At 44.4% G+C, this 27,378-nt stretch overlaps 1 protein-coding gene across 1 annotated transcript in view; it reads left to right on the top strand.

Moving 5' to 3' along the window:
- LOC140103815 (uncharacterized) overlaps positions 1-5,689 on the top strand; it is a 20,934-nt gene extending 15,245 nt beyond the window's left edge. The window contains exon 2 of the transcript XR_011850188.1: positions 5,065-5,689. The gene's annotated coding sequence lies outside the window, so the exon portion shown is untranslated. The remainder of the gene's footprint in view (positions 1-5,064) is intronic.
- The last annotated feature ends 21,689 nt before the right edge of the window (positions 5,690-27,378 follow it).

Below are 27,378 nucleotides of genomic sequence, written 5' to 3' on the forward strand. Positions count from 1 at the left end.
ATAGACAGGAGATAGATGATAGATGATAGATATACAGACAGGAGATAGAATACGGGGGTTGATAGATATACAGACAGGAGATAGATGATAGATATACAGACAGGAGATTGATGATAGATGATAGATATACAGACAGGAGATAGATTATAGATGATAGATATACAGACAGGAGATAGATGATAGATATACAGACAGGAGATAGATGATAGATATACAGACAGGAGATAGATGATAGATATACAGACAGGAGATAGATGATAGATATACAGACAGGAGATAGATGATAGATATTCAGACAGGAGATAGATGATAGATATACAGACAGGAGATAGATGATAGATATACAGACAGGAGATAGATGATAGATGATAGATATACAGACAGGAGATAGATGATAGATATACAGACAGGAGATAGATGATAGATATACAGACAGGAGATAGATGATAGATATACAGACAGGAGATAGATGATAGATATACAGACAGGAGATAGATGAAGTAGATATACAGACAGGAGATAGATGATAGATATACAGACAGGAGATAGATGATGATAGATATACAGACAGGAGATAGTATAGATGATAGATATACAGACAGGAGATAGATGAAGATGATAGATATACAGACAGGAGATAGATGATAGATATACAGACAGGAGATAGATGATAGATATACAGACAGGAGATAGATGATAGATATACAGACAGGAGATAGATGATAGATATACAGACAGGAGATAGATGATAGATGATAGATATACAGACAGGAGATAGATGATAGATATACAGACAGGAGATAGATGATAGATATACAGACAGGAGATAGATGATAGATGATAGATATACAGACAGGAGATAGATGATAGATATACAGACAGGAGATAGATGATAGATGATAGATATACAGACAGGAGATAGATGATAGATGATAGATATACAGACAGGAGATAGATGATAGATATACAGACAGGAGATAGATGATAGATATACAGACAGGAGATAGATGATAGATATACAGACAGGAGATAGATGATAGATGATAGATATACAGACAGGAGATAGATGATAGATATACAGACAGGAGATAGATGATAGATATACAGACAGGAGATAGATGATAGATATACAGACAGGAGATAGATGATAGATGATAGATATATAGACAGGAGATAGATGATAGATATATAGACAGGAGATAGATGATAGATGATAGATATACAGACAGGAGATAGATGATAGATATACAGACAGGAGATAGATGATAGATATACAGACAGGAGATAGATGATAGATATACAGACAGGAGATAGATGATAGATATACAGACAGGAGATAGATGATAGATGATAGATATACAGACAGGAGATAGATGATAGATATACAGACAGGAGATAGATGATAGATATACAGACAGGAGATAGATGATAGATATACAGACAGGAGATAGATGATAGATATACAGACAGGAGATAGATGATAGATATACAGACAGGAGATAGATGATAGATATACAGACAGGAGATAGATGATAGATATACAGACAGGAGATAGATGATAGATATACAGACAGGAGATAGATGATAGATATACAGACAGGAGATAGATGATAGATATACAGACAGGAGATAGATGATAGATATACAGACAGGAGATAGATGATAGATATACAGACAGGAGATAGATGATAGATGTATAGACAGGAGATAGATGATAGATATACAGACAGCAGATAGATGATAGATATACAGACAGGAGATAGATGATAGATGATAGATATACAGACAGGAGATAGATGATAGATATACAGACAGGAGATAGATGATAGATATACAGACAGGAGATAGATGATAGATATACAGACAGGAGATAGATGATAGATATGCAGACAGGAGATAGATGATAGATATACAGACAGGAGATAGATGATAGATATACAGACAGCAGATAGATGATAGATATACAGACAGGAGATAGATGATAGATGATAGATATACAGACAGGAGATAGATGATAGATATACAGACAGGAGATAGATGATAGATATACAGACAGGAGATAGATGATAGATATACAGACAGGAGATAGATGATAGATATACAGACAGGAGATAGATGATAGATATACAGACAGGAGATAGATGATAGATGATAGATAGATAGATGATAGATATACAGACAGGAGATAGATGATAGATGATAGATATACAGACAGGAGATAGATGATAGATATACAGACAGGAGATAGATGATAGATGATAGATATACAGACAGGAGATAGATGATAGATATACAGACAGGAGATAGATGATAGATATACAGACAGGAGATAGATGATAGATGATAGATATACAGACAGGAGATAGATGATAGATATACAGACAGGAGATAGATGATAGATATACAGACAGGAGATAGATGATAGATATACAGACAGGAGATAGATGATAGATATACAGACAGGAGATAGATGATAGATATACAGACAGGAGATAGATGATAGATATACAGACAGGAGATAGATGATAAGTATCTTAACCCGGGCATTCAATTAAGGAGCAATACATCTTCTGTACACAAAAGTCCACATGCAGGGGGCCCCTTTAGGACAAGGGGTCCTGGGTAAATGCCCAGTTTGCGCGTGTCCTGTGTACCGCCATAAGGTGCAACAGTAATACTGCTGGGCAGGGCTGAATATGCAAAGCAAAGGTTGAAATTTGCAGAATAATTGGGGGCACTGCACCTCCTAGTGGTATGGGGGCATTGTGGCTGCTGCTGATATGGGAGCAGTGTGCCTCCTAGTGATATGGGAGCAGTGTGCCTCCTGATGATATGGGAGCAGTGTGCCTCCTAATGATATGGGAGCAGTGCGCCTCCTAATGATATGGGAGCAGTGCGCCTCCTAATGATATGGGAGCAGTGCGCCTCCTAATGATATGGGAGCAGTGTGCCTCCTAGTGATATGGGAGCAGTGTGCCTCCTAGTGATATGGGAGCAGTGCGCCTCCTAGTGATATGGGAGCAGTGTGCCTCCTAATGATATGGGAGCAGTGCGCCTCCTAGTGATATGGGAGCAGTGCGCCTCCTAATGATATGGGAGCAGTGCGCCTCCTAATGATATGGGAGCAGTGCGCCTCCTAATGATATGGGAGCAGTGTGCCTCCTAGTGATATGGGAGCAGTGTGCCTCCTAGTGATATGGGAGCAGTGTGCCTCCTGATGATATGGGAGCAGTGTGCCTCCTAATGATATGGGAGCAGTGCGCCTCCTAGTGATATGGGAGCAGTGTGCCTCCTAGTGATATGGGAGCAGTGTGCCTCCTAGTGATATGGGAGCAGTGTGCCTCCTAATGATATGGGAGCAGTGTGCCTCCTAGTGATATGGGAGCAGTGTGCCTCCTAGTGATTTGGGAGCAGTGTGCATCCTAGTGATATGGGAGCAGTGTGCCTCCTAGTGATATGGGAGCAGTGCGCCTCCTAGTGATATGGGAGCAGTGCGCCTCCTAGTGATATGGGAGCAGTGCGCCTCCTAGTGATATGGGAGCAGTGTGCCTCCTAGTGATATGGGAGCAGTGCGCCTCCTAGTGATATGGGGGAACTGCGCCTCCTAATGATATGGGAGCAGTGTGCCTCCTAATGATATGGGAGCAGTGCGCCTCCTAGTGATATGGGAGCAGTGCGCCTCCTAGTGATATGGGAGCAGTGTGCCTCCTAGTGATATGGGAGCAGTGCGCCTCCTAGTGATATGGGAGCAGTGCGCCTCCTAATGATATGGGGGAACTGCGCCTCCTAGTGATATGGGAGCAGTGTGCCTCCTAATGATATGGGAGCAGTGCGCCTCCTAGTGATATGGGAGCAGTGCGCCTGCTAGTGATATGGGAGCAGTGTGCCTCCTAGTGATATGGGAGCAGTGTGCCTCCTAGTGATATGGGAGCAGTGTGCCTCCTAATGATATGGGAGCAGTGCGCCTCCTAATGATATGGGAGCAGTGTGCCTCCTAGTGATATGGGGGAACTGCGCCTCCTAATGATATGGGAGCAGTGTGCCTCCTAATGATATGGGAGCAGTGCGCCTCCTAGTGATATGGGAGCAGTGCGCCTCCTAGTGATATGGGAGCAGTGTGCCTCCTAGTGATATGGGAGCAGTGCGCCTCCTAGTGATATGGGAGCAGTGCGCCTCCTAATGATATGGGGGAACTGCGCCTCCTAGTGATATGGGAGCAGTGTGCCTCCTAATGATATGGGAGCAGTGCGCCTCCTAGTGATATGGGAGCAGTGCGCCTGCTAGTGATATGGGAGCAGTGTGCCTCCTAGTGATATGGGAGCAGTGTGCCTCCTAGTGATATGGGAGCAGTGTGCCTCCTAGTGATATGGGAGCAGTGTGCCTCCTAGTGATATGGGAGCAGTGCGCCTCCTAGTGATATGGGAGCAGTGTGCCTCCTAATGATATGGGGGAACTGCGCCTCCTAGTGATATGGGAGCAAATCGCCTCCTAGTGATATGGGGGAACTGCGCCCCCTAGAGATATGGGGGAACTGCGCCCCCTAGTGATATGGGGGTACTGTGCCTCCTAGTGATATTGGGGTACTGTGCCTCCTACTGATATGGGGGAACTGCGCCTCCTAGTGATATGGGAGCAAATCGCCTCCTAGTGATATGGGGGAACTGCGCCCCCTAGTGATATGGGGGTACTGTGCCTCCTAGTGATATGGGGGAACTGCGCCCCCTAGTGATATGGGGGTACTGTGCCTCCTAGTGATATTGGGGTACTGTGCCTCCTAGTGATATGGGGGAACTGCGCCCCCTAGTGATATGGGAGCAAATCGCCTCCTAATGATATGGGGGAACTGCACATGCTACATAAATGGGGGCACTGTTGCTATTGCACACATGAGGCATCATGACTGATATATCAGCATATATTTGGGCACTGGGTTCCTTTCTTATAGTGGGGTACACACTGTGGCTGGTGGGTACATGTAGCTACAGCAGCCATAATAAGAACACAATATTCTATGACAGTTTGATACATAAAACTCTTTTATTTATCTCCCCCTTTCCTGCGGAGGATCGCCCTCGGCTGAGCTGATGTAACCTTCCCGCCCTGGGACCCTGCGCTCAGGACTGTGTACACACGATTCTTCCGTATTTTGTTTTGTGGAGGAAATGCAGAAACATGAAAGCAAATAACAGCGACAAATCCAGATCCGAATATCCTGGACTCACCAGAGCTTCACATACTCCAAGCTCCAGCCTCCACCTCTCCAACTTACAGACCTCTTACCTACCTACTACACGGACCAGGGAGCACAACCTCGAAGATCTGGCCAGAAATATGTGATTGTGTCTCTAATTCAGTGAATAGAATCTTTATAACTAGAGAGATTGAGAATTTACATGTGTCTCCATGGTAACAGACTACAAATAACCCCTGCGTGTGGTCAGGTCCCTACAGGGAAAAAAAAAATTATGATTTTTTTTTTGTTTAAAGTTTCTGATTTTAATATGACTATTTTATGTTAATACAAATCAATGGCTGCAAAAGTGTACAACCCCTTTAAGACGGATGGCCCTAAAAATTTTTAGACCAGTAAGATTTTTAATGTTCACAACAATAGGAGTTACCAATTACAGTAATGTATGTATTCACTGAAGAATTATATATTGTGTACTGTATCTTTAACTAGAATTATGCAAAATTTTACTGTGGGTTTGTATCAATAATAATATTTTTTAAAATCAAAGCTTTTTTTGTGGCAGATATTTTTTTTTTTATCAAAAAATATCCCTTCTAAATGAGTAGATGACAGGTAGTCCCAAAATGTAATCTAAAGAGGGACCTTTTCAGAAGAGTTCACTCTGTCCACAGCGCCTCCGCAGGAAATATAAAGCATTACAGACTTGGGTCCTCCAGGGCTAGAGACACTCTTTGAAAGATCCACTGTAAATAACTAGATGACAGGTAGTCCCAAAATGTAGTCTAAAGAGAAACCTGGCAGGAAGTGTACACTCTCTCCACATCGCCTCTGCAGGGAAAAGGAAGCATTACAGACAATGGGGTCTCCAGGATTTAAGACACTCTTTGACAGATCCCGTATAAATAAGTAGATGACAGACCCTGTACCACGATGTAGTCTAAAGAGGAACCTGGCAGGAAGTGTTCACGCTCTCCACAACACCTCCACAGACTAAAGGAACACAGTGCCTCCACAGGAAATATGAGGTATTACAGAATTGGGTGTTCCAGGGCTAGAGACACGTTAGATGTAGATACATTGATGACACTTAGTCCCATACAGTAGTCTAAGAGGAACCTGGCAGGAAGTGTTCACTCTCCACAGTGCCCCTACAGGAAATATGAAGCATTATCACCTTGGGTCCTCCGGGGGTTGAAACACTCTTGGGACAATCCCATGCAGATAAGTAGATGACACATAGTCCCAAGCTGTAGCTTAAAGAGAAACCTGGCAGGTAGTGTCAACTTTCTCCACAGCAACACCACAGGAAATATGAAGCATTACCACCTTGGGTCCTCCAGGGCTAGAGACACTCTTTTAAAGATCCCATGCACACAAGTAGATGACAAGTAGTACTGAGCTGTAGCCTAAAGAGAAACCTGGCAGGTATTGTCAACTTTCACCACAGCACAACCACAGGAAATATGAAGCATTACAGACTTGGGTCCTCCAGGGCTAGAGACACTTTTTGAAATATCCCCTGAAGATACATTGATGACACATAGTCCCACACTGCAGTCTAAAGAGGAACCTGGCAGGAAGTGTTCTCTCTCCACAGTGCCCCTACAGGAAATATGAAGCATTACCACCTTGGGTCCTCCAGGGCTAGAAACACTCTTTGAACAATCAAATGCACACAAGTAGATGACAGGTAGTCCCAAGCTGTAGCTTAAAGAGAAACCTGGCAGGTATTGTTAACTTTCTCTACAGCACCATCACAGGAAATATGAAGCATTACAGACTTGGGTCCTCCAGGGCTAGAGACACTCATTGAAAAATCCCCTGTAGATACGTTGATGACACAAAGTCCCACACTGCAGTCTAAAGAGGAACCTGGCAGGAAGTGTTGACCCCCCTTAACAGTGCCCCTACAGGAAATATGAAGCATTACCACCTTTGGTCCTCCAGGGCTAGAGGCACTCTTTTAAAGATCCCATGTACATAAGTAGATGACAGGTAGTCCCAAGCTGTAGCCTAATGAGAAATCTGGCAGGTAGTGTAAACTCTCGCCACAGCACCTCCGCAGGAAATATGAAGCATTACCACCTTGTGTCCTCCAGAGCTAGAGACACTCTTTGAAGATCACATAGATCACACAGTTTTTAAAGGGATAAAAACTATGATGTCCTAATATAGTATTTAAAGTACCGTAATAGGTTTTCTAAACCAGTTTACCCCAATAAAATAATAAAAAATAAAACAAAATTTTAATTTGTAAAGACATTTTGAAACCATAAATTACCGTAATATCGTATTCTCTCCCATCTCATGTACTGGGTAGAACTGAGTCTTTCCTAGATATTACTCCATAATGTTTGGAACCATAACGGCTTTGACAAATGAGACTCGTAAACTTTATTAACACTCGTATAATGTAAGATAAATATTTTTACAGAGAAATTACATTTACACGGCTCGGCGGAAAGTGTCAGACGGGATTTATCACGGGAATGATGAATAATTATAAGGGATAAAAACAATACACGTATAGCTATGATAACATATGCTGCGCTTGTGCCTATGGAAGGGGATACGTCCAGTATGTTTTGGAGTGTGGGAGGAAATTGGAGGACACCCACGCAAACATGGAGAGAACATACAAACATGTTGACCTGGGTTGGACTTGAACCTAGGATCCCAGCGCTGCAAGGCTGTAGTGCTAACCACTGAGGCACCGTGCTGCTCTAGTTTAGCAGTAATCGCTAAACTGTGACTAGACAGAACTACAACTCCCAGCATTGTGCAACCTAAGCAAAAACCCTACCAATAAACGTATTTTCTATCATTTTCTTAGCGATCGTTAAGTCTGTGAATACAATAACGGAACGGCAAATACTTGACGCCCTTCTCTGCTCCTTCCACCTTCCCTGTTTATTTTCCAGGACGTTACTCATTAGACTTAAGAGAGTCAAAGTGAATGGAGTAATTATACAATGACCTAGAAGATGGACCCCCGGGGAGAAGCACTTTACCCGTCCTCTTAGGTTTTATCCACTAATTTCTCATTTATTAGGAAGATTAGACCAAGAAGCCACATTCTGGAAGGAAAGCCACATTTTTTTTAGGTCTTTTAGAGCGACAACTAATATAAATATGTATTAGGATATTGGTACCGCACAGTACTACTACTCCTATCCTGTATATATGGGCACAGCACAGTACTACTACTCCTATCCTGTATATATGGGCACAGCACAGTACTACTACTCCTATCCTGTATATATGGTGACAGCACAGTACTACTACTCCTATACTGTATATATGGGCACAGCACAGTACTACTACTCCTATCCTGTATATATGGTGACAGCACAGTACTACTACGCCTATCCTGTATTTATAGGCACAGCACAGTACTACTACTCCTATCCTGTATATATGGGCACAGTACAGTACTACTACTCCTATACTGTATATATGGGCACAGCACAGTACTACTACTCCTATCCTGTATATATGGGCATAGCACAGTACTACTCCTTCTATCCTGTATATATGGGCACAGCACAGTACTACTACTCCTAGCCTGTATATATGGGCACAGCACAGTACTACTACTCCTATCCTGTATATATGGACACAGCACAGTACTACTACTCCTATCCTGTATATATGGGCACAGCACAGTACTACTACTCCTATCCTGTATATATGGGCACATCACTGTACTACTACTCCTATCCTGTATATATAGGCACAGCACAGTACTACTACTGCTATCCTGTATATATGGGCATATCACAGTACTACTACTCCTATCCTGTATTTATATAGGCACAGCACTGTACTACTACTCCTATCCTGTATATATAGGCACAGCACAGTACTACTACTGCTATCCTGTATATATGGGCACAGCACAGTACTACTACTCCTATCCTGTATATATGGGCACAGCACAGTACTACTACTCCTATCCTGTATATATGGGCATATCACAGTACTACTACTCCTATCCTGTATTTATATAGGCACAGCATTGTACTACTACTCCTATCCTGTATATATGGGCACAGCACAGTACTACTACTCCTATCCTGTATATATAGACACAGCACAGTACTACTACTGCTATCCTGTATATATGGGCACAGCACAGTACTACTACTCCTATCCTGTATATATGGGCACAGCACAGTACTACTACTCCTATCCTGTATATATGGGCACAGCACAGTACTACTACTGCTATCCTGTATATATGGACACAGCACAGTACTACTACTCCTATCCTGTGTATATGGGCACAGCACAGTATTACTACTCCTATCCTGTATATATGGGCACAGCACAGTACTACTACTCCTATCCTGTATATATGGGCACAGCACAGTACTACTACTCCTATCCTGTATATATGGGTACAGCACAGTACTACTACTCCTATCCTGTATATATGGACACAGCACAGTACTACTACTCCTATCCTGTATATATGGGCACAGCACAGTACTACTACTCCTATCCTGTATATATGGGCACAGCACAGTACTACTACTCTTATCCTGTATATGGGCACATCACAGTACTACTACTCTTATCCTGTATATATGGGCACAGCACAGTACTACTACTCCTATCCTGTATTTATATAGGCACAGCACAGTACTACTACTCTTATCCTGTATATATGGGCACAGCACAGTACTACTACTCCTATCCTGTATTTATATAGGCACAGCACAGTACTACTACTGCTATCCTGTATATATGGGCATATCACAGTACTACTACTCCTATCCTGTATATATGGGCACAGCACAGTACTACTACTCCTATCCTGTATATATGGGCACAGCACAGTACTACTACTGCTATCCTGTATATATGGACACAGCACAGTACTACTACTCCTATCCTGTGTATATGGGCACAGCACAGTACTACTACTCCTATCCTGTATATATGGGCACAGCACAGTACTACTACTCCTATCCTGTATATATGGGCACAGCACAGTACTACTACTCCTATCCTGTATTTATATAGGCACAGCACAGTACTACTACTCTTATCCTGTATATGGGCACATCACAGTACTACCACTCCTATCCTGTATATATGGGCACAGCACAGTACAGCTGCTCCTATCCTGTATATATGGGCACAGCACAGTACTACTACTCCTATCCTGTATATATGGGCACAGCACAGTACTACTACTCTTATCCTGTATATGGGCACAGCACAGTACTACTACTCTTATCCTGTATATGGGCATATCACAGTACTACTACTCCTATCCTGTATTTATATAGGCACAGCACTGTACTACTACTCCTATCCTGTATATATGGGCACAGCACAGTACTACTACTCCTATCCTGTATATATAGACACAGCACAGTACTACTACTGCTATCCTGTATATATGGGCACAGCACAGTACTACTACTCCTATCCTGTATATATGGGCACAGCACAGTACTACTACTCCTATCCTGTATATATGGGCACAGCACAGTACTACTACTGCTATCCTGTATATATGGACACAGCACAGTACTACTACTCCTATCCTGTGTATATGGGCACAGCACAGTATTACTACTCCTATCCTGTATATATGGGCACAGCACAGTACTACTACTCCTATCCTGTATATATGGGCACAGCACAGTACTACTACTCCTATCCTGTATATATGGGTACAGCACAGTACTACTACTCCTATCCTGTATATATGGACACAGCACAGTACTACTACTCATATCCTGTATATATGGGCACAGCACAGTACTACTACTCCTATCCTGTATATATGGGCACAGCACAGTACTACTACTCTTATCCTGTATATGGGCACATCACAGTACTACTACTCTTATCCTGTATATATGGGCACAGCACAGTACTACTACTCCTATCCTGTATATATGGGCACAGCACAGTACTACTACTCCTATCCTGTATTTATATAGGCACAGCACAGTACTACTACTCTTATCCTGTATATATGGGCACAGCACAGTACTACTACTCCTATCCTGTATTTATATAGGCACAGCACAGTACTACTACTGCTATCCTGTATATATGGGCATATCACAGTACTACTACTCCTATCCTGTATATATGGGCACAGTACTACTACTCCTATCCTGTATATATGGGCACAGCACAGTACTACTACTGCTATCCTGTATATATGGACACAGCACAGTACTACTACTCCTATCCTGTGTATATGGGCACAGCACAGTACTACTACTCCTATCCTGTATATATGGGCACAGCACAGTACTACTACTCCTATCCTGTATATATGGGCACAGCACAGTACTACTACTCCTATCCTGTATTTATATAGGCACAGCACAGTACTACTACTCTTATCCTGTATATGGGCACATCACAGTACTACCACTCCTATCCTGTATATATGGGCACAGCACAGTACAGCTGCTCCTATCCTGTATATATGGGCACAGCACAGTACTACTACTCTTATCCTGTATATGGGCACAGCACAGTACTACTACTCTTATCCTGTATATGGGCACATCACAGTACTACTACTCCTATCCTGTATATATGGGCACAGCATAGTACTACTACTCCTATCCTGTATATATGGGCACAGCACAGTACTACTACTCTTATCCTGTATATGGGCACAGCACAGTACTACTACTCCAATCCTGTATATATGGGCACAGCACAGTACTACTACTCCTATCCTGTATTTATATAGGCACAGCACAGTATTTTATCTCCTTATATGAAGGCAGCGTCCTTTAATCCGAGCTGATATCATGATACAGTCATCGAGCTGATCCCCACCATCGCTCTCCTGCATGAGCCGAAATATTTACTCTAAATACCGAACGCCATAAGATCATTATCCACATTTACATTCGCACAATGGCTTCTGGGCTGAGTGTTTTTACTTTCCAATTTCATGGAATCTTCATTGTAATGAGCTTTATGAAGTGTTCAGCTGAGCATTGAAATGCGGAGGTGGAGGAAGGGTCCCGGGGGATGAGACCTGTAGGGGGCAGCGTTTATGAGCTTTCTAGGTAAATAATACACAACAGCTACATATAGAGTACTGGCGCTACACAGGCAGCAATGGGGGTAAATGTGGTTCTTCACTAACACTGTAGTCATCATTCTGACTGATAACAGGGAAAAATAGCTTGCATTCTAGTGCAGAGCTAAAATAGGAAACCTAATTTGGTTAAGAATTTTCGACTTATTAATTTTGTAATATTGTGTATGGTGCTCCATGTTTTTGTTGCAGATCTCCGAATATCCTATGTAGACGAAGCTTCAAACATTCTGATTACCTGTAGCCACCACCAGAGGGAAGTCATGAGCTTACTTTGTACTGTGTTATTATAGAGTTCAATGTATTAACAGTATGCAGTAAGCTCCGAAGCTCCCCCTAGTGGTGGCTGCACGAAAACCGAATTTGAAAATACAGGAATTTGCAAGCTCTGACCATGATCTGCATGAAATAATGGACACTGTAGTCAATGGGGTCCATTAGTATTATCCATCCCTGGTTTGTTTTTAAGCAGCACAGAGTTTTGGACCAAAAAAGGTCCAAAAGAACATGTCCTAATAGTTCTATTATAACATAGGGAGTGTACTCACACTGCTGTGCTCTCTGAAGTGAGCCACTCCAAAGTCACTATCGTCTACTCTGTGTAAAGGTTGATAGGAAATTGGATACAGGTAGTGGGGTTCTGGGGAAATAGTCCCCAAAATGTGTATACCGGGGCCAATTGTAAGGCACACTGTACGGTCGCCCCTCACTAATAACACAGTGGTCCTAAATGAACAATATAGGAAAAAGCTTTTACCCCTCAAGAGGAGGGGAGAGAAAGGACCAACTACGAGGATGCATATAAAACACAAAGGGGCAAATTTACTTACCCGGCCCATTCGCGATCCAGCGGCGCGTTCTCTGCTCTGGATACGGGTCCGGCCGGGATTCATGAAGGCAGTTCCTCCGCCGTCCACCAGGTGGCGCTGCTGCGCTGAAAATCATCTCCACGCGCCGGAATGCACCACCTCGGACCAGGTGAAGGTAAGCGGTCACCAAGCGACACTTTTTCGGTTTTTAAATGCGGCGGTTTTTCCGAATACGTCGGGTTTTCGTTCGGCCACGCCCCCCGATTTCCGTCGCGCGCATGCCGGCGCCGATGCGCCACAATCCGATCGCGTGCGACACAATCCCGGGGCAATTCAGGTACAATCGGCGCAAATCGGAAATATTCGGGTAACACGTCGGGAAAACGCGATTCGGGCCCTTAGTAAATGACCCCCAAAGTCTTTATTTATAGTATTTTACATAAAAGTTACAATAAAAACATAAAGTGGTGGTGTACAGAAAAATGCGGAGCAATCCAATCTGGACAGGATGGAGTAATATGAGTTAAGAAAAGAAACAGCCTGGGTGTGAAATGAGCCCAATGGATATGGACTGACTATTGGTCAATAGTATTTGTGGAAAAAACCAGGTGGTAATTAACATAAAGGTAGTGTTTCATCTTACCAGGCGATGTGAGTGTTAGAGGTTCACCTGTCCAGGGAGGATCGCGTCCCCGACGTACGTTTCGGCTCACGCCTTCGTCTGGGGGTGGCGTCTACCCTGCCTGGGACCAGTATATAAAGGAAGAATGGACCAATGAGCTTCAGGGAAAGTTGCACGTGACGACGCGTCTGTGCATCCCATGATGCTGTGTTTTGACAGTGCCCGCGGTCACGTGACCTAATATCGCGGTCACGTGACCCGGATTCGCGGTCACGTGACCCGATATCGCGAGAGTGCACAGCCTGTGTCTCAGTGGGATGTATTTGCGGCATCTACGATCATGTGACACATTGTCACATGATCGGGTATGATCAGGTATCGTAGGGATGCGCAACTTGCGTCTAGATAGAAACTGCAGGACCTAAACATTGTCTATGGGGAACATGCGCTAGATTATCGAGGGTGCTACATAGATAAAGTACATATGTGCAAAATAAAAGGTTGTTAGCATTATTGCCACAATATAAAGTGCTTAGTGCATAAGATGGATTTAAGCCATATAATAGATAACATAATTATTCCTGAAATTTGTATACATAAATGGATGATGCATATCATAGTTATTCCTTCAATTATATATAGAAAAAAATGCAGGATAAAGATACATATGAGGTAGATACCATGATACCATGTAGTAAACATGACATCGAGGCAAGCAAATATATCATACATAGAGACTTTTCTTGATACAGACACATTGCAAACGGATATTGATATATGTGTATATCATGACTCATATAGCATAGTTAAATGCAAATACAGTATTAATAAAATAAAATCAATACATAGATTGTACTTAATATAACCAATATACGTCTAATATATTGCCTGTACTTAGATGTCACTGTTGTGGCAATTGATGTTCATATTACATATGGTACAGTGTGCAGCCAAAAAATTGTTATGTTAATTTATATTATATGGAGAGAGGGTGAGGAAAAAAGGTGGGGGATAGGGTGTGGAAGTGAGAAAGTGAGGGAGTGGTGAGGAAGGGAGGAGTGATTATAGTATCGTGTGATGGACATTAGTAACATGCGCATGAAAGAAAAAAAGAAAATATTGTTCGTGCCCGGTGCAAAAAAATTGCACCAATTAGGTATGGCAACTGATTAGGACCTGTGAAAAGAAGAGGTTAGTATATTAGTATCAAGACCAAGGTTGGACATCTGATGTTTACGTCAACCATGGTTGGTCATAGATGTTCTGTCCGAGGGGCATCTTGGCTTGAAGGTTCATTGTCCTTAGTGAATCATGTTGAATCAGGGTGATAAAGAATAGCTAAAAAATATATAGAAATGGAGAAACATAACAGTTAAAAACAAAGTAATTAAAACTGGTGTTGTTAAGACGCCAGAGTGTGAATGTATAGCATGAACACAGCAGAAATATTTGGTTAATTATGGTTGGAGGTATTGGGAGAAGGAATGTAGCCTATTGGAGAAATGGAGCAAAACTAATGGTTTCGTTTAGTCCTCTAGGTTTAAGGGTGTTTAGGGTCCAGATCCATCTGGTTTCTCGCTGCGCTAGAACCTTCTGGATCGGACCTCCTCTGATGCCTAGATCGATTTTGTCGATACCCCGTACCCTCAAGAGATTTGGGTCGGAGTTATGTTTCGCCTTAAAGTGGAGTGCCACTGGTTTGCCCTCAAAATCTGCATCACTTCCTAATGTGGCTTTTATATCGCGCACATGCTCCCTGATGCGTATCTTCATGGCACGGCTTGTTAACCCAATGTAGATCAAATTACATGGGCATGTGGCGTAGTATATTACAGCTTTAGATTTGCATGAAATGCTGTGCAAGATTTTATATACTTTGCTTCCTGAGGAGTCCGTGAATGTATTTGCCTGTTCCACATTGGGGCATGCGACACAACCGCCGCAGGGTTTACAACCACTTATTGGTCGATCTGCCCCAAAAATGGTCCCTGTTTTTCCTGATGTGTAATGACTTCGGACAAGGATATCTCGTAGATTTTGTGCTCTACGAGCTGTTACTGATGGGTAGGGTGTGACATATTTACCTATTATTGGATCCCCCAATAAAATTGGCCAGTATCTTGCCAGAATTTGGCGCATTTGATGCCATTGTGAATTGTAACTTGTAACAAATCTTACCAGATCTGGGGCTTTCTCCTTTTCCTTTGGTATTAGGAGGGCTTGGCGTGGAGTTTTCTTCGCGCGCCAATATGCCACCCCCAGACGAAGGCGTGAGCCGAAACGTACGTCGGGGACGCGATCCTCCCTGGACAGGTGAACCTCTAACACTCACATCGCCTGGTAAGATGAAACACTACCTTTATGTTAATTACCACCTGGTTTTTTCCACAAATACTATTGACCAATAGTCAGTCCATATCCATTGGGCTCATTTCACACCCAGGCTGTTTCTTTTCTTAACTCATATTACTCCATCCTGTCCAGATTGGATTGCTCCGCATTTTTCTGTACACCACCACTTTATGTTTTTATTGTAACTTTTATGTAAAATACTATAAATAAAGACTTTGTGTTTTATATGCATCCTCGTAGTTGGTCCTTTCTCTCCCCTCCTCTTGAGGGGTAAAAGCTTTTTCCTCTGTGTAAAGGTTGTAGCAGGCTATTGGTTAAGAATAGGTAACGATCTGCAGAGAGAACAGAGCACAGCATTGAGAGGATACACCTCCTGTGCAAAATCTACAATCCTTGAATATAACTTGCTCCTGCTACTAACAACATTCACAAAGCTATAATTATACTTTTACTGCCTGCAGAGAGCTAACAGCACAGCAGTGTGAGGACACACCCCTGAGTACATGGAGAAAATATAATCTTAGAATATGAATGCATTTTTAACAGTCCCTCTGCTACTAACAACATACACAAATGTATGAATACGCCAATCTCCAGGAACAATATCGAATGCTGTCTGCAGAAAGCACAGAGCACAGCAGTGTGAGGACACGCCCCCAGTGCATTTGGAGAAACTGCAAACCTGGAATATAAATCCATATATAACAGTCCTGCTGCTACTACTAATAACATACATAAAGGTTTGATTACACATCTCTCCAGGGACAATACATAACACTGGCTGCAGTTGTATAAGAGCTGACAGATCCTTTTAATAAAAACAAATATGTTTTTTTAGTCTCCGTTTTTTTTTGTTTGTTTGTTTTAGGCCAAAAGATGAAGAGACTTTATACTGGTGACGCTGCTCGGCTGATATCTGGTGCAGAGTAAGTTACCGCAGGGATAAGCAGTGACGGGTCTGAATAATCAGCGGCATCGGAGGTGATGCAGAGGAAGCGGCTCCATTCACACCATGCAATAATCCCAAAATCCCGGCTTCCTACATGCACAATGAGCAAAGGATAAAATCATGGAAGAGGATGGAGGCCTGGGATCAGGATGAACTGATAAGAAACCACATACTGAGCCCCATCAACTTCCCCACAGCATGGCTGTCACCCAGCTTTCCCAGAAGGATGAACTCGCCTACTCTTTTGGATCACTTTATTTACAAGCCTATTCCCCCCCAATAAATAGGCCGATCATAGATAAGTATCACTAATACTACTCCCACCATTCACCTGTACTATGCTTGGTCCCTGTCCCCATGGGGCTCACAATCTAAACAACCTACCAGTATGTTTTTGGAGTGTGGGAGGAAACCGGAGGACCCGGAGGAAACCCACACAAACACGGAGAGAACATACAAACTCTTTGCAGATGTGCCGTCATAATGCACCAAGTAATTATGGGTGACATTTAAGCAAGCCCTTTCTCTTGCAAAGTCACGCCCTATTTTTTAAACACTTGGTAAACATGGCGCATACATTTTTCAACCTCCGCCCCTTTATGTAGAGCCCCACCTCTTTGATTTAAGCTACGTCCTTTCTTTCTACAAGTCATAAAATGTTTAAAAACTAACACTTGGAAAACTTGACACAATGGGGCACATTTACTTACCTTTCCGATTGACGCCGCCGATCCGGAATGTCCGACGAGGATTCAGAGCTGCCGCGATTCACTAAAATCGTGCATCCAATTCCCGCTGAGGTCCGCCGGAGTTCACCTTCTTCTTCCCGGTGCATGTGAGTGCTGATCTTGCGACACAATTTCATTTTTAAATTCCGTGGGTTGTCCAACGGCCACCCCCCCAATTTGTGTCGCATGCAAGCCGGCGCCGATGCGCCACAATCCGATCGCGTGTGCCAAAAACCAGGGGAAATTCAGGGCAAATCGGAAAAATTCGGGAAACCCAACGGAAATGCGTCCGACGGACCCTTAGTAAATGTGCCCCAAAGTATGTTTTTCACAAAATTTATGGCATCATCTGGTTGCATTTTGCGTGGCTTGTCCCCTCTGCCCATGTGTACCTAACACCTCACACCTCATGGTGTATAGACGCTTCGTATTGTAAGTGACAGAGAAGAGAGAGGGAACAGCAGTTCTGTGACAAGGAGCCGTTTTGTCCTACAGCGCCTCTAATTGGCCTGAGCACAGACTCGCTCCCTGGATTTGGCAGGCAGTAGACGCGTCGGCCCGGACTCCCTGCAGTTGGCTTTCATGTGCCTGACACGAGTCAGGAGCGAGGATGTCACAGCTACATTACGTCCGAGACGCAGCTGTTGGAGACAATTTTCCTCAATCTAGAAAAATTGCAGCTTTAAAAATGAAGACATTTCTAGAAGACAGTATAAGCTGAGATGTTTTATGGACGGTGTCTGCTGGAGAAATACCAAGATTTACACCGGGTTTACAAGATGCAACATCCCCCACCGGGGCTAATGTACTGGTTCTCCCTGGGGCAACCCAGAGTGTCTGTAAGATAGGTCCCTGGTGGTGACAGTCGTATCCAGGGATCAGATGGAATAAAGCACCAGCCTGGTAGTAGATTCAGGCTGGGATAATGGAGATGGAGATGTGTCCAAACTGTGGAAGCTGCAGCTCTGGGTTAGAGTCTCCTGACTCAGTTCCTGGGATTGGGTTCTGTGACAGCACTAAAGGTTTGCTACATACTAAATCTCTCTTCACTCTGACTCAGCAGACTGGACCATGTGCTCCCCCTGCAGAGGGGTTTTATACCCCCCCTTGTCAGGTGGTAGCATCACACTCCAGTTTACAATACAGCCAACTGATTCGATCTTTCACCCATTTAACTATTGCCTTTCCAGGCAGAGGCTACAGCTGCTATTACCTGATTTCTCCCTGCATTATCCCTGGGGTGAAATGTGCAGGCTCACCAGATGGATCCTGACAGGTAGAGGGCCCTATTTGCAACTACCCCCTTGCATATACGTTGGCAGGGGTATTGCAGATTGTCATGGGGCGAGAGATGTAAGAAAACCAGGCCTTCTTATTACTCTTCTATCCTGTAGACCCTGTCCTATACAATGGTCTAGGTCATATCTTGAACCTTCTGGGTTCTAGTGCCAATTTTTTAATCTAACCCCCAACCAATGCAAAACAAGGCAGGAGCATAACTAAAACAGGAACAGAGAAAAGGAGGAGTACAACGTAAGGCACAGGTGGAGAAGGGAAGAGAGAAGAAGCAAGGGAGCAGTAAAAATGAGGAAAGAGGGTGAAGCAAAGCAGAAGCAGAGAAGGGGAGGGGGGAAGCAAGGCAGAAGGAGAGAAGGGGAAGGGGGAAGCAAAGCAGGAGCAGAGAAGGGGAGGGGGGAAGCAAGGCAGAAGCAGAGAAGGCGAAGGGGGAAGCAAAGCAGGAGCAGAGAAGGGGAGGGGTAAGCAAGGCAGGAGGAGAGAAGGGGAAGGGGGAAGCAAAGCAGGAGCAGAGAAGGGGAGGGGGGAAGCAAGGCAGAAGCAGAGAAGGGGAAGGGGGAAGCAAAGCAGGAGCAGAGAAGGGGAGGGGTAAGCAAGGCAGGAGGAGAGAAGGGGAAGGGGGAAGCAAAGCAGGAGCAGAGAAGGGGAGGGGGGAAGCAAGGCAGGAGCAGAGAAGGGGTGGGGGAAGCAAGGCAGGAGCAGAGAAGGGGAGGGGGGAAGCAAGGCAGGAGCAGAGAAGGGGAGGGGGGAAGCAAGGCAGAAGAAGAGAAGGGGAAGGGGGAAGCAAAGCAGGAGCAGAGAAGGGGAGGGGGGAAGCAAGACAGGAGCAGAGAAGGGGAGGAGGGAAGCAAGACAGGAGCAGAGAAGGGGAGGGGGGAAGCAAGGCAGGAGCAGAGAAGGGGAGGGGGAAGCAAGGCAGGAGCAGAGAAGGGGAGGGGGGAAGCAAGGCAGAAGAAGAGAAGGGGAAGGGGGAAGCAAAGCAGGAACAGAGAAGGGGAGGGGGGAAGCAAGACAGGAGCAGAGAAGGGGAGGGGGGAAGCAAGGCAGGAGCAGAGAAGGGGAGGGGGAAGCAAGGCAGAAGCGGAGAAGGGGAGGGGGGAAGCAAGGCAGAAGAAGAGAAGGGGAAGGGGGAAGCAAGGCAGGAGCAGAGAAGGGGAGGGGGGAAGCAAGGCAGAAGAAGAGAAGGGGAAGGGGGAAGCAAAGCAGGAACAGAGAAGGGGAGGGGGGAAGCAAGACAGGAGCAGAGAAGGGGAGGGGGAAAGCAAGGCAGAAGCGGAGAAGGAGAGAGGGAAAAAGCAAAGCAGGAGCAGAGAAGGGGAGAGGAACAAAGCAAGACAGGAGGAGAGAAGGAGAAGGGAGCAAAGCGAGGCAGTGGCTTCCAAGGATAGGGGGGCCAAAGTAAAGCAGAGATGTGGAGGGTGACTGAGATAAGGCTGCAGCAGAAAAGAGAGCCTTGTTTTGGAAAAAGTCCAGAGCTTTCACTTACTTAATCCGCCAGTGTGTACTCCTCTATGATGGGAATAATGACCCCTATAATGCCTAATATTAACAAGACAGAATTAGCATTTGATTGCCAAGAAGCGTCTTATTATCCCTTTAGCGATCCCCTCTGTAAATGATGTCCGTATATCAGTCTATGTATAGAAGGAAGTCCAGGCTGTAGCCTTACACATCTCCCTCCTTCCCGCTCTAGGCACAATACTTCTAGGAAAGCTGGCTGGAATATAAAGCAGATTTATAACATCGTGCTGGAAGATTATGGAAGTCTAGAGACGGCACATGAATCCCTACTGTGTAAATAAGGGATGGCCTATGGTTACGGGAGAGAGGAGAGCTGATGGAAGAAGACGGGTGCAGTATGTGACAGGACGCCGGCCCACAGCTGCCGCACAATCACTGCCAATTTGTACAGTATGCAGAATCCTCCATGGTGATGATTACGTTTCCACTCCCTTTATGTATGAGCCGGCACCGGCCGGGACTAGATACAGATGATGGTGAAGAAGGTGAAGATGATGAGCCCAATGCAAAAGTCCACCCCAGTCCAACCAACTAGAGAGCAATATTTATAATACCATTCTCATACGCGGAAGGGACCCCTTATGGACACCTTAGGCTCCTGTGCCGAGCAGCTGCTTATTCTGTCTAGTTACAATTCTTATAAAATTGTATCAGGCTAGTGGTCCAAAACCCCTAATTTCCTCTTGAAGGTTTATACCCTAAATACTGTAATAGGCTTCTATAAGGCATGTGATTGTCTGTAGTCAGTGGTGTCTTCCGTGTCCTAAGGTCATGTCTCAATTCATGACATATTCAATGTCGGTATATTGATAACCTCATACAGCAGCTGTATAAATCCATAGTGTCTATGGCCCCGTATAATAGTCCTACATCATGCAAAGAGCACACAGAGAAGCAGCTCTCCTGATGCAAAGTGGGGTCTGTTGAAGTCTTCACCCTGGTTAGGACCCTGATCTCTCTGCTCACAGTGCTGCTCCACTATTTATATTACAGTTCCACATTCTGTATGTTACCACCAGTATATACAACCCGGTCCTGTCGCGATCCAGCGGCGCGTTCTCCGATGAGGATTCGAGTCTTCCGGCGATTCACTAAGGTCGTGCGCCCGATGTCCACCAAGTGTTGTTGTTGCGCCGAGGTCCGCCGGAGTTCACCATCCTATTCCTGGTGCATGTAAGTGTGCGTCAAGCGACACTTTTTTTTAAAATAGCGCGGTTTTTCTGAATCCGTCAGGTTTTCCGACGCCCACACCCACCCTTTTTCGTTGCATGCAACCCGGCACCGTTGCGACACAATCCGATAGCGTGCGCCAAAAACCCGGGGCAATTTGCCACAAAACGGTAAAATTCTGAAAACCCCACGGAAAAACACGATTCGGACCCTTGGTAAATGTGCCCCAGAATGTAGTAATCTCCTGAGCTCCCCCTAGTGGTGGCTGTATATACAGTATGTAATAATCTCCTGAGCTCCCCCTAGTGGTGGCTGTATATACAGGATGTAGTAATCCTTTGTGCTCCCCCTAGTGGTGGCTGTATATACAGGATGTAGTAATCCTTTGTGCTCCCCCTAGTGGTGGTTGTATATACAGTATGTATTAATCTCCTGAGCTCCCCCTAGTGGTGGCTGTATATACAATGGGGGTCATTTACTAAGGGCCCGATTCGCGTTTTCCCGACGTGTTACCCGAATATTTCCGATTTGCGCCGATTTTCCCTGAATGGCCCCAGGATTTTGGCGCATGCGATCGGATTGTGGCGCATTGGCGCTGGCATGCACGCGACGGAAATCGGGGGGCGTGGCCGAACGGTAACCCGACGGATTCGGAAAAACTGCCGCATTTAAAAAAAAAAAATGGTCACACGGGCCATACTCACATGCACCACGTTGAAGCCGATGAACTCCCGGGCATCTCTGCGGACATCGGCGCAGCAGCGCCACCTGGTGGACATTGGGCGCAGGACCTTGATGAATCGCCGGAAGACCTGAACGCTCTTCAGAGAAGCCGCCGCTGAAACGCGAATGGACCGGGTAAGTAAATGTGCCCCAATATGTATTAATCTCCGGAACTCCCCCTAATGGTGGCTGTATATACAGGATGTAGTAATCCTTTGTGCTCCCCCTAGTAGTGGTTGAATATACAGTAACAATTAATCTCCTGAGCTCATCCTAATGGTTGCTGTATATACAGTATGTAGTAATCTTCTGTGCTCCCCTAGTGGTGGCTATACATTGTCTATACATTGGGGTACATTTACTAAGACCCTTGCACCAGTTTTCTGTCTGACTTTTCATGTTCTTTTCAGGCAAACTGCACATAGTACATGCTGCACTGTTCTTAGTAAATGTGCCCCATTATATAGTAATCTCCTCATCTCCTAGTGGTGGTTGTGTATACTATATCTAGTAATCTCCTGAGCTCCTCTGGTGGCGGTTGTATGTAATGTATCTAGTAATCTCCTGAATTCTCCCTAGTGATGGCTGTGTGTACTGTATCTAGTAATTTCCTGAACTCCTTCTAGTGGTGGTGTATATACACTATGTAGTAATCCTCTGTGCTCCCCATAGTGTTGGCTGTATATAGAATATGTGGTAAAATCCAGAGCACTTCCTAGTGGTGGCTGTATATATAGTATGTAGTAATATCCAGAGCTCCCTCTAGTGATGACTGCATATGCTGTATGTAGTAATACACTAAGCTTACTTAGTGGTGGCTGTTTATACAGTATATAGTAATCTCCTGAGCTCCACTTAGTAGTGGCTGTATATACGGTATGTAGTAATCTCCTGAGCTCCCCCTAGTGGTGGCTGTATATACAGTATGTAGTAATCTCCTGAGCTCCCCCTAGTGGTGGCTGTATATACAGTATGTAGTAATCTCCTGAGCTCCCCCTAGTGGTGGCTGTATATACAGTATCTAGTAATCTCCTGAGCTCCCCCTTAATGGTGGTTGTATATACAGTATGTAGTAATCTCCTGAGCTCCCCTTAGTGGTGGCTGTATATACAGTATGTAGTAATCTCCTGAGCTCCCCCTAGTGGTGGCTGTATATACAGTATGTAGTAATCTCCTGAGCTCCCCCTAGTGGTGGCTGAATATACAGAATGTAGTAATCTCCTGAGCTTCTCCTAGTGGTGGCTATATATACAGTATGTAGTAATCTAATGAGCTCCCCTAGTGGTGGCTATATATACAGTATGCGGTAATCTCCTAAGCTCCCCCTTGTGGTGGCTGTATATACAGTATGTAGCAATCTCCTAAACTCCCCCTAGTGGTGGCTGTATATACAGTATGTAGTAATCTCCTGAGCTCCACTTAGTAGTGGCTATATATACAGTAATATACAGTATGTAGTAATCTCCTGAGCTCCACTTAATAGTGGCTATATATACAGTATGTAGTAATCTCCTGAGCTCCACTTAGTAGTGGCTGTATATACAGTATATAGTAATCTCCTGAGCTCCACTTAGTAGTGGCTATATATACAGTATGTAGTAATCTCCTGAGCTCCACTTAGTAGTGGCTGTATATACAGTATGTAGTAATCTCCTGAGCTCCTCCTAGTGGTGGCTGTATATACAGTATGTAGTAATCTCCTGAGCTCCCCCTAGTGGTGGCTGTATATACAGTATGTAGTAATCTCCTGAGCTCCCCCTAGTGGTGGCTGTATATACAGTATATAGTAATCTCCTGAGCTCCACTTAGTAGTGGCTATATATACAGTATGAAGTAATCTCCTGAGCTCCACTTAGTAGTGGCTGTATATACAGTATGTAGTAATCTCCTGAGCTCCTCCTAGTGGTGGCTGAATATACAGAATGTAGTAATCTCCTGAGCTCCCCCTAGTGGTGGCTGTATATACAGTATGTAGTAATCTCCTGAGCTCCCCCTAGTGGTGGCTGTATATACAGTATGTAATAATCTCCTGAGCTCCCCCTAGTGGTGGCTGTATATACAGGATGTAGTAATCCTTTGTGCTCCCCCTAGTGGTGGCTGTATATACAGGATGTAGTAATCCTTTGTGCTCCCCCTAGTGGTGGTTGTATATACAGTATGTATTAATCTCCTGAGCTCCCCCTAGTGGTGGCTGTATATACAATGGGGGTCATTTACTAAGGGCCCGATTCGCGTTTTCCCGACGTGTTACCCGAATATTTCCGATTTGCGCCGATTTTCCCTGAATGGCCCCAGGATTTTGGCGCATGCGATCGGATTGTGGCGCATTGGCGCTGGCATGCACGCGACGGAAATCGGGGGGCGTGGCCGAACGGTAACCCGACGGATTCGGAAAAACTGCCGCATTTAAAAAAAAAATGGTCACACGGGCCATACTCACATGCACCACGTTGAAGCCGATGAACTCCCGGGCATCTCTGCGGACATCGGCGCAGCAGCGCCACCTGGTGGACATTGGGCGCAGGACCTTGATGAATCGCCGGAAGACCTGAACGCTCTTCAGAGAAGCCGCCGCTGAAACGCGAATGGACCGGGTAAGTAAATGTGCCCCAATATGTATTAATCTCCGGAACTCCCCCTAATGGTGGCTGTATATACAGGATGTAGTAATCCTTTGTGCTCCCCCTAGTAGTGGTTGAATATACAGTAACAATTAATCTCCTGAGCTCATCCTAATGGTTGCTGTATATACAGTATGTAGTAATCTTCTGTGCTCCCCTAGTGGTGGCTATACATTGTCTATACATTGGGGTACATTTACTAAGACCCTTGCACCAGTTTTCTGTCTGACTTTTCATGTTCTTTTCAGGCAAACTGCACATAGTACATGCTGCACTGTTCTTAGTAAATGTGCCCCATTATATAGTAATCTCCTCATCTCCTAGTGGTGGTTGTGTATACTATATCTAGTAATCTCCTGAGCTCCTCTGGTGGCGGTTGTATGTAATGTATCTAGTAATCTCCTGAATTCTCCCTAGTGATGGCTGTGTGTACTGTATCTAGTAATTTCCTGAACTCCTTCTAGTGGTGGTGTATATACACTATGTAGTAATCCTCTGTGCTCCCCATAGTGTTGGCTGTATATAGAATATGTGGTAAAATCCAGAGCACTTCCTAGTGGTGGCTGTATATATAGTATGTAGTAATATCCAGAGCTCCCTCTAGTGATGACTGCATATGCTGTATGTAGTAATACACTAAGCTTACTTAGTGGTGGCTGTTTATACAGTATATAGTAATCTCCTGAGCTCCACTTAGTAGTGGCTGTATATACGGTATGTAGTAATCTCCTGAGCTCCCCCTAGTGGTGGCTGTATATACAGTATGTAGTAATCTCCTGAGCTCCCCCTAGTGGTGGCTGTATATACAGTATGTAGTAATCTCCTGAGCTCCCCCTAGTGGTGGCTGTATATACAGTATCTAGTAATCTCCTGAGCTCCCCCTTAATGGTGGTTGTATATACAGTATGTAGTAATCTCCTGAGCTCCCCTTAGTGGTGGCTGTATATACAGTATGTAGTAATCTCCTGAGCTCCCCCTAGTGGTGGCTGAATATACAGAATGTAGTAATCTCCTGAGCTTCTCCTAGTGGTGGCTATATATACAGTATGTAGTAATCTAATGAGCTCCCCTAGTGGTGGCTATATATACAGTATGCGGTAATCTCCTAAACTCCCCCTTGTGGTGGCTGTATATACAGTATGTAGCAATCTCCTAAACTCCCCCTAGTGGTGGCTGTATATACAGTATGTAGTAATCTCCTGAGCTCCACTTAGTAGTGGCTATATATACAGTAATATACAGTATGTAGTAATCTCCTGAGCTCCACTTAGTAGTGGCTATATATACAGTATGTAGTAATCTCCTGAGCTCCACTTAGTAGTGGCTGTATATACAGTATATAGTAATCTCCTGAGCTCCACTTAGTAGTGGCTATATATACAGTATGTAGTAATCTCCTGAGCTCCACTTAGTAGTGGCTGTATATACAGTATGTAGTAATCTCCTGAGCTCCTCCTAGTGGTGGCTGTATATACAGTATGTAGTAATCTCCTGAGCTCCCCCTAGTGGTGGCTGTATATACAGTATGTAGTAATCTCCTGAGCTCCCCCTAGTGGTGGCTGTATATACAGTATATAGTAATCTCCTGAGCTCCACTTAGTAGTGGCTATATATACAGTATGAAGTAATCTCCTGAGCTCCACTTAGTAGTGGCTGTATATACAGTATGTAGTAATCTCCTGAGCTCCTCCTAGTGGTGGCTGAATATACAGAATGTAGTAATCTCCTGAGCTCCCCCTAGTGGTGGCTGTATATACAGTATGTAGTAATCTCCTGAGCTCCCCCTAGTGGTGGCTGTATATACCGTATGTAGTAATCTCCTGAGCTCCACTTAGTAGTGGCTGTATATTCGGTATGTAGGAATCTCCTGAGCTTCCATGGTGCTGCTGGGAATAAGCTCTGGACAGAATTAGTCTCCTTATAAGCTGCCAATATAGTTCCTTATTACTTCCCCAGCAAATGGAGTGTTCTCTTCTATACCATCATGTAATACAGAGACTGCTATACAGAGACTCTACTGCTTTCCAAAAAGCAGGGCAGGAAGATATTCCTATCGGAAAATTATCACTAAGCAAAGACCTGACTCTAGGGGTAGAGGGGATGTGTGTCCACCAGCACTCTTGTGGACGTACACACTGCCATAGTCTATGAACACCAGGGGGCGCCATACTATAAAATAAATTCCTAATTGTGTTTTTTTGGGATCTCTGCAATAATTTGGAGATTTCATGTTGGGACGGCCCATTGATTGACATTTTGGTTATTGTTTTCTTTTCTTGAGGGCGACAGAACAAAGTTTTCCA

Source organism: Engystomops pustulosus, chromosome 10 (genome assembly GCF_040894005.1).
Source record: "Engystomops pustulosus chromosome 10, aEngPut4.maternal, whole genome shotgun sequence".
Classification (NCBI taxonomy): Eukaryota; Metazoa; Chordata; class Amphibia; order Anura; family Leptodactylidae; genus Engystomops; species Engystomops pustulosus.